The following is a 15,328-nucleotide window of genomic DNA, read 5'->3' on the forward strand; positions in this document are numbered from 1 at the left end:
ATAAGAGCCATGAGAATCATGGTCTGGTACATAAGTCTTCATACATAAATATCAGAGACACACAATTAGACCCTTTGTGCCATTTGAAATTGCCATCAGAGGAAAAAATGGGATAAAATGGGAATGAGAACAGACTAGTATGTGAAAAGTAGTTGTTGGAACTCACTTTATCTATTTATTTACTTACTTATTTACTTATACAACACCATATTACAAAAATAATTTAAAATGTTTTATAAAGTACAATTAGGGGAGCAATCAAGATGGTGGAGGAGTAGGACATGAACCTCACCACCTCCCACAAATACATCAGAAATATATCTACATGTGGAATGATTCTCACAGAATATCTACTGCACACTGGCAGAAGACCTAAGACTTCTGAAAAGGCAAGAAAATCTCCATGTAACAGGGTAGGACAAAAGAAAATAGAAAAAAAGAAAGTGACAAAGGAATCTTGTCAGGACCTGTGCCCCTGACAAGGAGCTGTAAAAGAGGAAAGGTACCTGCACCCTGGAAGGCCCCTCACCAGCGGGGAGATCAGCCGGGACAGAGGGAGAGCTTTAGACCCTTGGAGGAGAACACGGCAACCGGTTTGCAGCAGCCAGAATGGAGAGAGACCTGCACAGACAGTCAGTGCCATCTCCCAGTATTCCCCAGCCTGGGACGTGTTCACCTGTGTGGGCAGGGGCTGGGTGCTGAAGCTTGTGCTTCAGAGATTGGACCTGGGGAGAGGAGTGGGGTTGGCTGCCTGAAAACTCCAGCAGGGGCTGGAGTCTGGTGCAGCCTCAACTGAGGGTTAATGGAGGAAGCCTGAGCTGTCTGAGAGGCCAGGAGCCATTGTTTGGGGGGGGTGCATAAGGAGAGGGACGGGACCTGCTATTGCAGCATATTTCCCCGTGTGTGGTCTCAGGCAGCAGAACACTGCCTACGTGAGCTCCAGGAGCAGTTGCAAGCCGCCTCCACTCCCATCACATGCTTCAGGGGTGCACGTGAACTGCCACCACCACCAAGAACCCCAGGACGGAGCACCAGCCACCACATCTGCACACCCCCTATCAAGAGGATAACAGCCAGCACATGCTGAGGAAAGACGTGATAGGCATCCATACTAAAAACAGCCCTGCACCAAAAAACTAAACCCACACAAGCTACACAGGGATACTCCCACATATAAATAGCCCTCCAAAACAACAGTAGATAATTGTTTCTCCTAAACTCACAGAGTAAGAGAAGTATAAGTAAAATGAAGAAGCAGAGGAACCACTCCCAGTTAAAAGACCAAGAGAATTCCCCTGAGAGAACAAACAATGAAACAGACCTCTTCAATCTAACAGACACTGATTTCAAAAAGGAGATAATGAAAATACTGAAGGAATTAAGAAAGGCCATTGACAGAAATGCAGAATACTGTAAAAAGGGACTAGAAACTATAAAGAGAAACCAAGAAAAAGTACAAAACTCACTTGCCAAGACAAAAGCTGAGCTAAAGGCAATGAATAGCAGAATGAACAATGCAGAAGAACAAAAAAGTAACCTGAAAGATAGAACAATGGAAATCACCCAATCAGGATAGCAGACAGAAAGCCAAATTGAAAAAAAAAAAAAAAAAGAAAACAATATAAGAGACCTATGGGATAATATAAAGTGTGCCAATCTACACATAATAAGGATTCCAGAAGGAGAAGAAAGATGAAAGGGGATCGAAAATGTATTTGAAGAAATTATGGCTGAAAACTTCCCAAACCTAAAGATGGAAACATATACCCAGGTACAGGAACCACAGAGGGTCCAAACAAGATAAACTCAAACAGACTTACACAAAGACATAATATAATATAAATGGCAAAAGTTAAAGATAAAGAGAGGATTCAAAAGGCAGCAAGAGAAAAACAAATAGTTAATTACAAGGGAACCCTCATAAGGCTGTCAGCTGATTTCTCTACAGAAATGCTACAGGCTAGAAGGGAGTGGTAAGATATATTCAAAATTCTGAAAGGGAAAAATCTGCAACCTAGGATACTCCACCCAGCAAGACTATCATTAGAATAGAAGGAGAGAGAAAGAATTTCTCAGACAAGCAAAAACTAAAAGAATACAGCAATACTAAACCTATCCTAAAGGAAATATGGAAAGGACTTCTCTAAATAGAACAGAAATAAGAATCAATAAGAATGAGAAAATGCAACTGGAAAGTAAATCACTTAAATAGGCCAGTACACAGATTTAAAAAAATAAGTCAAATAATTTCTGTGGTAAGTGATGATAAACACAGGGAACAGCAAAAGGAGGAACATGAAGATGTAAAAGAAGACATCAAAATCATAAAATGTGTGGGAGGAGAATAAGAAAATGTAGGGTTTTTTTCCTAGAATGTGCTTGAGACTATATGACTACCACTATACAGCAAGCAGATATAAGAAGGGGTTCACATACTTGAAAAATAGGGTAACCACGACTCAAAAACATATAATAGGTCCACAAAAACCAAAAAGAAGAGAACATAAGTATAATACAAAAGAAAATCATCAAACCACAAATAGAAAAAGAAAAAGAAAGGGACAAAGAATAAATATAAAATCAATGGGAAAACAAGGTTTAAAATGGCAATAAGTACATATCTACCAATATTTACCTTAAATGTCAATGGACTAAATGCTCCAATTAAAAGACAGAGTGGCAGATTGGACTAAAAAACAAGAACCTACAATATGCTGCCTACAAGAGACCCACATTAGGGCAAAGGACACACATAAATTGAAAGTGAGGAGATGGAAAAAGATATTTCATGAAAAAGGAAATGACAAGAAAGCAGGGGTCACAATACTCATTTCAGACAAAACAGACTTCAAAACAAAGGCCATAAAGAAAAATAAAGAAGGCCACTATACAATGATAAAAGGATCAATACAAGAAGAGGCTTTTACAGTTGTCCACATATATGCACCTAATATAGGAGCACCCAAATACATAAAACAAATACTAATAGACATAAAGAGAGAAATTTACAGGAATACAATAATGGTAGGAGACTTTAACACCCCACTGACATCAACGGACAGATCTTCTACACAGAAAATCAATAGGGCAACAGAGATCTCAGATGATACAATAGAACAGTTAGACTTAATTGATATTTTCAGCACATTACATACAAAAAAAAATCAGAATACATATTATTTTCAAGTACACATGGAACATACTCTAGGATTGACCACATACAGCACAAAACAAACCTCAACAAATTTAAGAGTATGGAAATCATCTCAAGCATCTTTTCTGACCATAACAGCATGAAACTAGAAATTAACCACAGAAAAAGAAATAAGAAAAAATGATTACATGGATATTAAATAACATGCTACTAAAAAACCGATGGGTCAATGTGAATCAAAGAGGAAATTAAAAAATACCCTGAGACAAATGACAATGAAAACACAACCATACAAAATCTATGGGATGCAGCAAAAGCAGTTCTTAGAGGGAAGTTCACAGCAATACACGTCTTCCTCAAAAAGTAAGAAAAATCTTGGGGCTTCCCTGGTGGTGCAGTGGTTGAGAGTCCGCCTGCCGATGCAGGGGACATGGGTTCGTGCCCCGGTCCGGGAAGATCCCACATGCCGTGGAGCGGCTGGGCCCGTGAGCCATAGCCGCTGAGCCTGCGCATCCGGAGCTTGTGCTCCGCAACGGGAGAGGCCACAACAGTGAGAGGCCCAAGTACAGCAAAAAAAAAAAAAAAAAAAAAAAAAAAAGTAAGAAAAATCTCAACTAAACAACCTAACCCATCACTTAAAAGAATTAGAAAAAGAGAAAGAAACAAAACCTAAAGTCAGCAGAAGGAAGGAAATAATAAAGATCAGGGAGGAAATAAATAGAAATTTTAAAAAGCAATAGAAAAAAATCAATAAAACCAAGAGCTGGTTCTTTAAAAGGGTAAACAAGATTGACAAACCTCTGGCCAGGCTTACCAAGAAGAAAAGAGAAAATCCAAATGGGCAAAATAAGGAATGAAAAAGGAAATATAACAATGAATACCACAGAAATACAAAAAAATATAAGAGAATACTATGAACAATCATATACCAACAAATTCGACAACCGAGAAGAAACGGACGAGTTTCTAGAAACATACAGCCCACCAAAATTGAATCAAGAAGAAAGAGACCAATCACTAGAAGAGAAGCAGAATCTGTAATAAAAAAAACGAACAAACAAACAAAAACCTCCCTACAAACAAAAGTCCAGGGCCATATGGCGTCACAGGCAAATTCTACCAAACATACAAAGGACTTTCACAAATCCTTATCAAACTCTTCCAAAAGACTGAAGAGGCGGGAACACTCCCAAAGACATTCTGTTAAGCCTGATACCAAAACCAGACAAAGATACCACCAAAAATGAAATTTACAGGCCAATATCTTTGATGAATATAGATGCAAAAATTCTCCACAATATACTAGCAAACTGAATCCAACAACACATAAAAAACATCACATAACACAACCCAGTGGGATTCATCCCAAGTTCACGATGACAGCTCAACATACACAAATCAATCAAGGTGATAAACCAAATCAACAAAAGAAAAGACAAAAACCACACAAACATCTCAATAGATGCAGAGAAAGCATTTGACAAAATTCAACACCCATTCATGATCAAAACTCTTATGAAAGTGGGTATAGAGGGAACATATCTCAACATAATAAAAGCTATTTATGACAAACCCACAGCCAATATAATAGTCAATGGTGAAAAACTGAAAGCCTTCCTGCTAAAATCTGGAACAAGACAAGGATGCCCACTCTCACCACTTCTCTTCAACATAGTATTGGAAGTCCTAAACACAGCAATCAGACAAGAAAAAGAAAATAAATAAATAAAAGGTATCCAAAGAGAAGAGGTAAAATTGTCACTATATGCAGATGACAAGATACTACATACAGAAAACCCTAAAGACTCCACATGAAAACTACTAGAACTGATAAGTGAATTCAGCAAGGTAGCAGGATACAAGAATTAACATAAAGGATTAACATAAAGAAATTGGTTGCATTTCTTTATACTAACAATGAAACAGTAGAAAGGGAATATATAAAAAAAAAAACCAAACATTTAAAATCACACCAAAAAAATAAAGTACTTAGAAATAAACCTGACCAAAATGGGAGAATATACTTGCAAATAATGGGACCAACAAGGGTTTAATTTCCAAAATACACAAACAGCTCATAGAACTCAACAAGAAAAATCAAAAACCCAATTGAAAAATGGGCAGAAGATCTAAATAGACATTTCTCCAAAGAAGCAATCAAATGGCCAATAGGCACATGAAAAGATGCTCAACACCTCTAATTATTAGAGAAATGCAAATCAAATGAGGTACCACCTCACACAAGTCAGAATGTGGAGAAAAGGGAACCCTTCTACACGGTTGGTGGGAATGTAAGTTGGTACAGTCACTATGGAAAACAGTATGGAGGTTCCTCAGAAAACTAAAAATAGAATTACCATATGATTCAGAAATCCCACTCCTGGGCATATATCCAGACAAACTCTAATTCAAAAAGATACATGCACCCCCTATGTTCACAGCAGAACTATTCACAGTAGCCAAGACATGGAAGCAACCTTAATGTCCATCAACAGGTGAATGCATAAAGAAGATGTGGTACATAAATACAATGGGATACTACCCAACCATAAAAATGAACAAAATAATGCCATTTGCAGCAACATGGATAAAAGCAGAGATTGTCATACTAAGTGAAGTAAGTCAGAAAGAGAAAGATAACTACCATATGATATCACTTATATGTGGAATCTAAAATATGACACAAATAAACCTATCTATTGGGATGGATGGCTGATGAACCCAAATAAACAGGTTTCTTTTTTAATGAGCTAGATGTCAGGTCTTCATTCTAGTAGCACATATCAGGATTTTAGGGAGAATTGAGATACACTGATACATTTTTATCCCACCCTTTGAGAATTCAGTTGTTCTCAAAGTACAGTATATGGAGCCGAAAACAGTCCATAAGAACTTTTCAGGGATCAATGAGGTCAAAATTATTCCATAATAATACTAAGACATAATTTGCCTTTTTTACTGGGTTGACACACACATTGATGATACAAAAATAATGAGGGTAAAAATGCTATCACTTTAACATAAAATATTCAATACCAGCACCAAATTATATCAGTAGTGTAGTAGTCATTCTATTCTTTATTGCCAGGCACTCATAATTTTTTTAAAAAAAGAAAAACATTGGGCTTCCCTGGTGGCGCAGTGGTTGAGAGTCCACCTGCCGATGCAGGGGACACAGGTTCATGCCCCAGTCCGGGAAGATCCCACATGCCACGGAGTGGCTGGGCCCATGAGCCATGGCTGCTGAGCCTGCACGTCCAGAGCCTGTGCTCCACAGCGGAAGAGGCCACAACAGTGAGAGGCCCGCATACCGCAAAAAAAAAAAAAGGAAAAACATTGACTTTCACATAACAGTGTTCTTAATGAAGCAGTAAAATTTTAATTTAATTAAACCAGACCTTTGCATAACATACCTCTTTTATCATCTATATGACAAAATAGATGTAGATAAAACACTTCTACATTCTGAAGTATGATGGCTTTCTCAAGTAAAAGCACTTGTGCAATTTGTCTCAAATACAAGCTCAAGTAGCTGTCTTTTTAGTGGAACACCGTTTTTACTTGAAAACACAACTGACAGACGTACTATAATTATTCAGACATGTTTTGACAGTCATTTTTTTTCAAAAATTAATGAAGTGGACTCCATTTCAAGGAAAACAACTGATAATATTTGTTGTGATGATAAATGTCAAGCTTTCAAGAAAAAATTAGAATTTCTGTCACTATGAACTAGTTTCCCAATACTTAAATAATATTCTGATAAGAACACCCATGATGTTAACAAATGTGACAACGAATTTGTCAACTTTTAGAAGATGTACATAACTCAGTTAATCAATATTTACTAGTCAGTGCATGGTTACAAAATTATCCATGGGTAAAGAATAACTAAGGTGTAAGACAGATCAACGTATTTCACACTTGTTGCTATGAAATATTTGCCAGGTCAAGATTCTACATTACAATCAACTTTTAAGAAACATCTATTGCCAAGCTTTGGTGTAGTTCCAAAAAAAAAAAACAAAACCCACAATTATCTTAAAAGAGTATTATAATACACCTTCCTTTTCTAAGTCCATATCTATGTAAAGCCAAAACTTCATTACACTTCAGTCAAATTTATATAACACAACAGTTTGAAAGCAGAAGCAGATATGAGAAGCCAGATAGCAGAGAGATTTGCAAAAACAAACAAAAAGTAAACACTGACCTTTTTCTCTTTTTTTAATTTTGGGAAAAAAGTTGTATTTAAAATGTGTTTTTAAATAAAGTATAGTAAAGTTAAAATAAGGTACTCAAAAAATATTTTTCAATATCTCAGTTTTAAATTCTAATTTAGTAAATACTGATATAGAAAACTCATATAAAAAGCATTTTGGAGTTCTACACAATTGTTAAGAATATAAAGGGTTCTACTCGAGAACAACTGCTCTAATTAAATTTTTACTTTTATATTTTATTCTAATGTTCCCGTTATTGACCACTATGCCCCATCTTTTCTGTCCTTGTGCTTCAATGACCCCTCTTTCACAAACCCTCCCAAACTGGAGCCCTTGACTTGTGATATGATATGATATGATATATGATGATATGGTATGATATGATATAGACACTTATACTATAGACAAACGGGTGCTTGGACCTGAGAGAGTCTCCTTAGCAGCAGCGGCAGCATATACATACACACACATATACATAATCTAATATATATATATATATATATATATGCTAATTACTTTTTCTCTCTTTTCATTTAGTCTTCACAATTCCTTGAGTTAGATTCTTGTGTTACTTAGAATGCTTTTAGTTCTAAATAAATGAAAACTCGACAAGAATTTGAATTGTAAGGAGCAGTTACTGTATATTTTTTAAATATACAAAGAAATGAGTTCAGGGTTGATTCAACAGCTTAAAGATGCCATCCAGAACATTCTTTTGCTCTTTTGCTCATTCATTTGACATTCTTCTGCTCTTTCACCCTCAATCTATCAGTTTCCTTCTTCAGACTTGTTTCTAATAGTCATAACATGTCTGCTGCCTCTCCAAACATCACATCCTCATATGACAAGCTCAAAATACCGTAATTTGGAATGAAAGGGATTCTCTTTGTATGGCACTCTTTCTCACTTAGGAGGAAAATATTTCACAGAACTATCATCAACTTGGCAGATTTCTCCTTTAATCTCTTTGGGCTTATTTAACCTATCCCTAAATTAACCAGAGGAAAAGGAGTTTATGTAAGCTCATGCTAGTCACCAAAACATGCTTTATGCTCTGGGTTGGGCATATTGCTGCTGAATAAATTTTAGGTTCGTAGGAAACGAGACAAATGACTGTTTAAGTTATATATTTATATTTTGTGCTTAATGGGATACATAAGGCCCCTGGATCAGAGAACAGATCTTCATTATGCACAGAGCATTTTAGTGCTGGTCCCCCAAACTGCAGCCTTCACTGGGCAATGTGGTGAGAGCCTGATGTTACCCTGTGCTTGCAGTGGGGTTACACCACAGAGGAGGAGCCCTAATTTGTGATACTCAGAAGTTGTGTAGGGCAGTTAATACATCTGTCCCTCCTTCCCTTGAAGAGAGAGAGAGAGCCCTTCAAGCTGGGATATGTAAACAAATCTTTGCCTGGGAAGGGAGTGGAAAGTCCCCAGCCCTCCAAGCTGGAACAACAGCAAATGGCCCCAAGGGAGGTAAGTCTAAATATCTTTGGAGCAGTTCACCATCTTAAGGTTTCAAGGCATGTTTGCTATTAATCATGTTTTAACAAAGTTTTCCAGTGAGTTTTGTTCAGAAAGCCCAGACCTTACACAAAAAAAAAAAAAAAAAAAGGAGAATTGTCTCCTCAAAATGGCACACTGTCATTATCCCTGCTTTACAGAAAAGGTAAATAGAGCTCAGTGATGGCAAGGAACTTGCCAAAAGTAAACCCCAGTTCAAACCTAGATGTTTTTTATTCCAAAACTGTTATTCTTTCATGGATGAAACTTTTTGTTATTCTTTCATGGATGTAACTTTTTGTTACTACTTTTTGTAACATGTAGCAAGGGAGGGGGGAAAGGAATAGATAAATGGATTCTGGAATCCTAAATTATAATTCCAACATACTTTACCACTGAAAATATAGTTCATCTTATTATTTGATATTTTCAGTTCTTTTTCAGACTCTTCTTGGAACCTAATCATGATTTCAAATGTTAAATAGCAGCTGCCTCACACAAATACATTTGTCTTACCCTCATATCTTAGCATATCACAGGATGAAATTTTTTGCTTAATATTTTCTGCTATCATGGATTAAATTTAAATATCCCAGAAGTAGTTCATAAAAAATAGACACAAATGTACTCTCAGATAATTAAATGTAAAAATCAATTAACCAATTAGATACAAATGTTAAACATATGGAATATTAAAAAAAAAAGAGGTGACGTTTTTCAAGAAAAGTTCATACGTATTTCCATGATTTTAAGATGCCATACATTGTAAGATACACCATAAATTTAATGAGGTTTTTTGAAAAGTACAGTGAAACACATCAAATACCTAAGTTGAAAGATTCCTTCTGATTTCAAATATATTAATATTAAAAGTGTCTTAAAGTTAAGAGTTTTTAGAACAAGTAGGGTTGCCAGATTGAGCAAATAAAAATACAGGATGCCTATGTAGATCTGAATTTTAGATAAATGATGGATAACTTTTTAGTATAAATATGTTCCAAATACTGTATGAGATACACTTATATTAAAACAAAAACAAAAATTATTTATCACTTATTTGAAATTCAAACTTAACTGGACAATCTGTATCTTATCTGATTTATTGTCTTAACAGATCTATAGTAGTGATAGTAGTAGTGGTATTAGTAGTGCTAGCAGCAACAGTAATCTGACAGGAATCTTATATCTCACTAGGCTAAGATTAAGCTGCCTGCAGAGCTGCATTCCTTTCTGGTGGCTCTAGAGGAGAATCTGTTTTCTTGCCTTTTCCGGTTTCTAGAGGCTGTCCACATTTCTTGCTGAGTCCCCTTACTCCATCTACACAACCAGCAATGTTGTATCTCTCTGACCATTCTTCATATTCACATGTGCCTCTGTCCACAGCCAGGAAAGTTTCTCTGCTTTTAAGAACCTGTGTCATTAGATTGGGGCCACCCAAATAATCCAGGATGACCTCCCAATCTCAAAGTCTTTACACGTAAGAACTTCCCTTTGCCATGTGAAGTAATACATCTACAGGTTCTATGGATTAAGACATGGACATCCTTGAGGGTCCATTATTCTGCCTACCACAAGGGGCTAAATGACAGCAAGCCACTGAGGAGTGTTTATCATCACACATTCTTTGTCTTGGCTCAGTTTGGCCACTTGCTTTGTCTTTATTACCAACTTCTCCCCATCATGTAACTCTACACTCTTCTCTATATACCTTCCATCAAGCTACTTTCCCTTTTTTGGTTTCTTTTAAAAATCTTATCTTTACAGTATAATTTAGTTATTAGGAATTTGCCTTTTTAAAAACCTGTCAATGTCTTTTAAAATTAGGATTGTTTCTGTTTATGCTAGTGCTCTGGTTACAGTGTTGCAAAGAGTTTGACAGGTTTGACCCAGTTTTATCTTTCATGTAAGCCTTATTTGCAGGGTACAGTTCTGCAGAATGTAAAGTTTTTCAGGAATGCATATATGCCATTTTGAAATGCTTATATGTTGTTTCTTTCTTCATTCTTCCTGTGAAAGAGAACTAGAACATCCTTTCTTGGATCATCAAATATCAATCAATGAATTCTAAACCTATATCTCCTTCCTTTCTGTTTGCACAAATACCAGTTTATAATCTTTAATGATATGCTTGGTATTTTCACTTTTTTCATTGTTATTAGTTTACTCAAATATTACAGTTAATTATTATTTGTGCCAACTGTGCCCTCCTTACCCAGAATCAATCACCAAATACCTTGATAATTCTGCCTTTGAAACTCTTTCATGATGAATTCTAGCCTCTAATGCCATGCTCCCCGAAGTGTGGTGCATGTACCTCTAGAGATCCACAAAATTATTTCAGGTTATTACAGAGATACTATTTAATTTATACATTTTTATTGTTGCTCTCTTTTATGCTAAGTATATTTTTTACGGTAGTGTAGGGGAGGAAAAAGTTCTCCTCAACCCCCATTAGGGTCTCTAACTGGGCTTGAAAATTAAATTGACAAAGACATATTAACAGAAGAAAAGAATACAGATTTATTTAATATAAGTTTTATATGACATGGAAGTCTACATTAGGAAATGGAGACTCAAAGAAACAGACCTCAGTATTTTTATGCTAAGCTGATGAAGAGTGGGCAGTCATGTAGAAATATGATAGGTCAGAGGGTATGAAGTAAGTGCAGTAAACTGGGGAAAACTTAGCAAGGCCTGTTTGAATTCTTTTTGGCATCCCTTTGTCTTCGGAGATAAGGGTGCTCCTTTCTTCTGGGATATAGGGAGGACACCTCTCACATGAGGATTTTGCCACCTGTTTCAGGGGAGAAGGGCAGGGGAAAGCTAAAGAGACCTTTCTGCTTCTGCTGTTTTTTTCAAACTCCTTCAACTTAAAATATTCAATATACTAAGGTGTCATATTTTGGGGTAGCATGTCCTGAACCCATCATTTATGATATGAAATCAACTTTTGAAATAAAATTGCCAAAGTTTTAAAAGTTACTTAATTTTTAAAATTGTATCAAGTATTATAAGTAGTGTGCAAAAAATTGTGTTTTTGTATATGAGAGAATAAGAACTAAGAAACTACATAATACATGGGATTTAGATCCCTTTTCCATTCTCACAGCCTACACCCTATCAAGGGCAAAATGGAGGCACCAGAGAAACACAGTTAAGATGCAATAATAAATGGCAAAATTCGGGTACGAAGAGTAAAGAGATTGCAAATGGAGTTTGAATATGGTAAAAATTCTTACTCCTTTGTTCTCTCTTTGAATCTTTTATCTGTTTGCCTCTTTTTGAGATTCTTTCTCCTCTTCAGTGACTGAAGTGATCACATCGACCTTGGTAATGCCTCCATACTAGGAGTTGATGTTTCACTTGAAATGCAAAAAGGATTAGAAACAATCAGGGGGCAAAAGAGGGAGCAAGCAGAATCTTAGGCTGGCTCTAGCAATTGGCCATAGGGAAATGGAGCCATTCTTCTTCCTCCCTCTAGTCTCTTCTTATATCTATCATAGCCAGAGTGGTAACACAAAGTGTGCTAAGATCCCAAGGTTGCAAGCCTAACATAAAAGTGTTATAGAACAGTTTGTTCAGTACATTTCACTCTCTAGCTTAAAGGACAAAAGAATATGTATTTGCAAACCACAAATATTCCAACCCATTATGCTACATTTGAGGGTGAGACAGCCATTAGTGACAAGGAGGCAGTCCTACACACATATTCTACATTCTTTGCAATATAGCAAAGGTGACAGTAGCACTGATATATTAGAAATTGGGGGATTCTGATCATATAAACCCTCTGATTTCACGTCAGGAGTCACAATTCACATTATTCATTGCATTATTTTCATTGTCACGAATGTCATTGAGGTTCAAGTTCTTCTTAATTCATTTATGATTTTCTAAAAAGCCTGAATTGCTAATTTTCTTCTTCCTCAGGCAACTAATCTACATTTTTAAACTGGATTTCCTGTCAATAGATTTTCTTTTCCCCACTGAGCTTGATTTCATTATGTATGTGACTATAGATTCTTCCTTAAAATTTTGACTTCATCACCTAAATCTTCCATAATTCTTTTCTACCCTTAGGTAAAAAACTGTATCTAATGTTATCAGATTGGCATTCAAGCAATTCCCCAATCATGTTTTAATCTACCTATCCAGCATAATCACATCACCATCATCAACCATGCCAGTTGCAATGTTTATTGCATGCCTATAATATGCACTGTGCCATGCACAATTGAGAAATACAAAGAAGTATGAAATATGGCTCATGGCCTATAAGAGTTTATTTAAGGCAGAAATTTCACGTAAAATAATATATAAATCAGAGGATAAGTTAAGACAAGTACTAAGTGTAGGGCACAAACAGCAAATGATATAAAGCCTTGAAAGAAATAAAGATCAATATGGAAGCCTTCACACATCTGAATATTTTAATCACTATTCTCTCCAATGAGACAGCCCATTCCTCTAGCCAGATTAGCCTCCTCAACTTTTGTTGAATCATGAGATGTTCAAACACTGTTCAATGCTGTGTTCATTTCACTTGGCAAAGAAATCTTAAGCTTCACTATCTTACCAAATTTTAATATTTAATTTCAATTTTTTAACTTAGAATTTCTAATCTATCAGTCAAAACTTATTTAATTCTACATAGTTTTATTGGAAGAAATATATACCATCACTAGGTGAAACTAGAAATACTCTTCTGGGTTGAGCAGCGTGTCTTTTTATGGTCACGTGAGAGAAAAAAATAGTACGAATTTCCTTTTGATTTATGCATTTTGCACAAAATTAAAATATTTTACTAAAGCAACTAAATTAAAATAATAACTACTACTGCTAAATGTTTTTAAATAGAATGGGCAGTGCATAGATACGTGTGATATATATTATCATATACATCATATATATCACATCACATATACATCAGGTTAAATTGCTCTTAATTTTAAATTACAAAATATCTGGGAGAAGATTTTAGAACAATTAACAATAAAGAAACTCTCAGTGTTTTGAGAAGGTACTTTTTAAATCCTCAGTGTTTAATAAATGATGCTTTATTAAAAACCAGATTTTCACATTTCTTAGACTGCAGAGGACAAAAAAAAAATGGAAAATTTATTCAACTGTGAGAATAAAAGAAGTGAGAAATAAGGGACTTTTATTTTGCCATTCCCATGTTTTAAAGCTGTATGTGTTGTATTTCAGAGGTCTTAAACTGTGTATTTAACTAAGACTGAAATTCAAGCATTGCCAAGCATGGCCTCAAATTTCAGTTTCTCCTAAAACTGAAGAATATGTTTTAAGTCTTCCATTTCTTTTTCCATCAGCCTCAATTTAAGCATCTAATGGTCCTGTTATGACCACTATCTTCCTCCCAGAATCTGGACTTTTTCCTAAACAGAAATAAAATGAGGTTTCTACAAAGCAAGATAGTTGTTTGATACGCTTGCCAATATTCTTGTGGAAGAAATAAGTAGCAGGCTATCTAAGACATTCAGATTTAAATCCAGAAATAAAAAATTCTTGACATTTCATAAAACTGAAGGGGTTGATCATGGTTTCATAAAACTCTGATTTTATTATGATATTCTCATTTCCAAATTTTATTACTAATTTTAACTGTAATGGTTCCTTGTGGACTACTCAGTATAATAACTTAAGTGAATATACTGTAATTTTAGTCTTTGCATCCTGCTCATATTTTCTTAAATTTCTACTTTCTTTACCAATGTTAGTTCACAAGGTTGCTTTAAGTTAATCTTCAAAGCAATCTCATCTATAAATTTTTTTATCTTAAACTTTCTTATAAATTGTCTTTATTAAATTATTACATGCAACAGAGTTACCTTCATAGATTGAGAAGTATAACTTATTCTGAATGCAACTGTTTAGTGATCCTTTGAAAGTGGTACTTCCTTTTCCCCATTTCGGTTTTCAAACAACTTAGTGGGAGTTAGAGGAAGCATAGAAATATTACTGAGTTTCTCCTTGGCAGCCCTACGAATGACTCCTACACTAATTTGCTATGCCCTTGGGGCTACTGCTAAGAGAGTTGTGATAATGGCAGTTAGAGGCAAATCAACCCAGCCCTTTAACGCTTCACTAGCTTCAACTTTCTAAGGTTATCAATTTTTGGCATAAGTTTCTGCTAGGGTCTCACCCAAATTAGCAAGAACACATATTCAGCACCTCTTACTGTAGGTCAAGTGGGAACTGTTCCCTGGGAAAGGATGTAGGTAATTTGGCTGAGGAATGTGCTGGATTGTGTGGAATTGTGTGGGCCACTCAGCTTATTTTTCCCCTTCTATGTTCTCATTTTATCATAGGAGCTGGAAGCCTGGGAACTGCATTTTCAAGAATTACTGTCATTATGGCCCTAGATTAGATTCTGCCAATGAGAGGAGCTAGGGTAAATCTGGAAGAAAAGCAAAAAGTAAAAGCAA

The 15,328-nt window shown here is 35.7% G+C and overlaps 1 long non-coding RNA gene across 2 annotated transcripts in view; it reads right to left on the reverse strand.

The window, feature by feature from the left end:
• The window catches only part of LOC307184700, a 166,785-nt gene that overhangs the window by 95,486 nt on the left and 55,971 nt on the right, over window positions 1–15,328 (reverse strand). Inside the window, exon 4 of one of the 2 annotated variants that reach the window (XR_013827799.1) lies at window positions 12,121–12,244. The exons of the other annotated variant lie outside the window; for it this stretch is intronic. This is a non-coding gene — a long non-coding RNA (uncharacterized lncRNA). Of the gene's footprint in view, window positions 1–12,120; window positions 12,245–15,328 lie in introns of those variants that run through there. 2 annotated transcript variants of the gene reach the window in all.

The sequence above is a fragment of the Stenella coeruleoalba genome (assembly GCF_951394435.1).
Source record: "Stenella coeruleoalba genome assembly, chromosome: 3".
In the NCBI taxonomy this organism is placed as follows: Eukaryota; Metazoa; Chordata; class Mammalia; order Artiodactyla; family Delphinidae; genus Stenella; species Stenella coeruleoalba.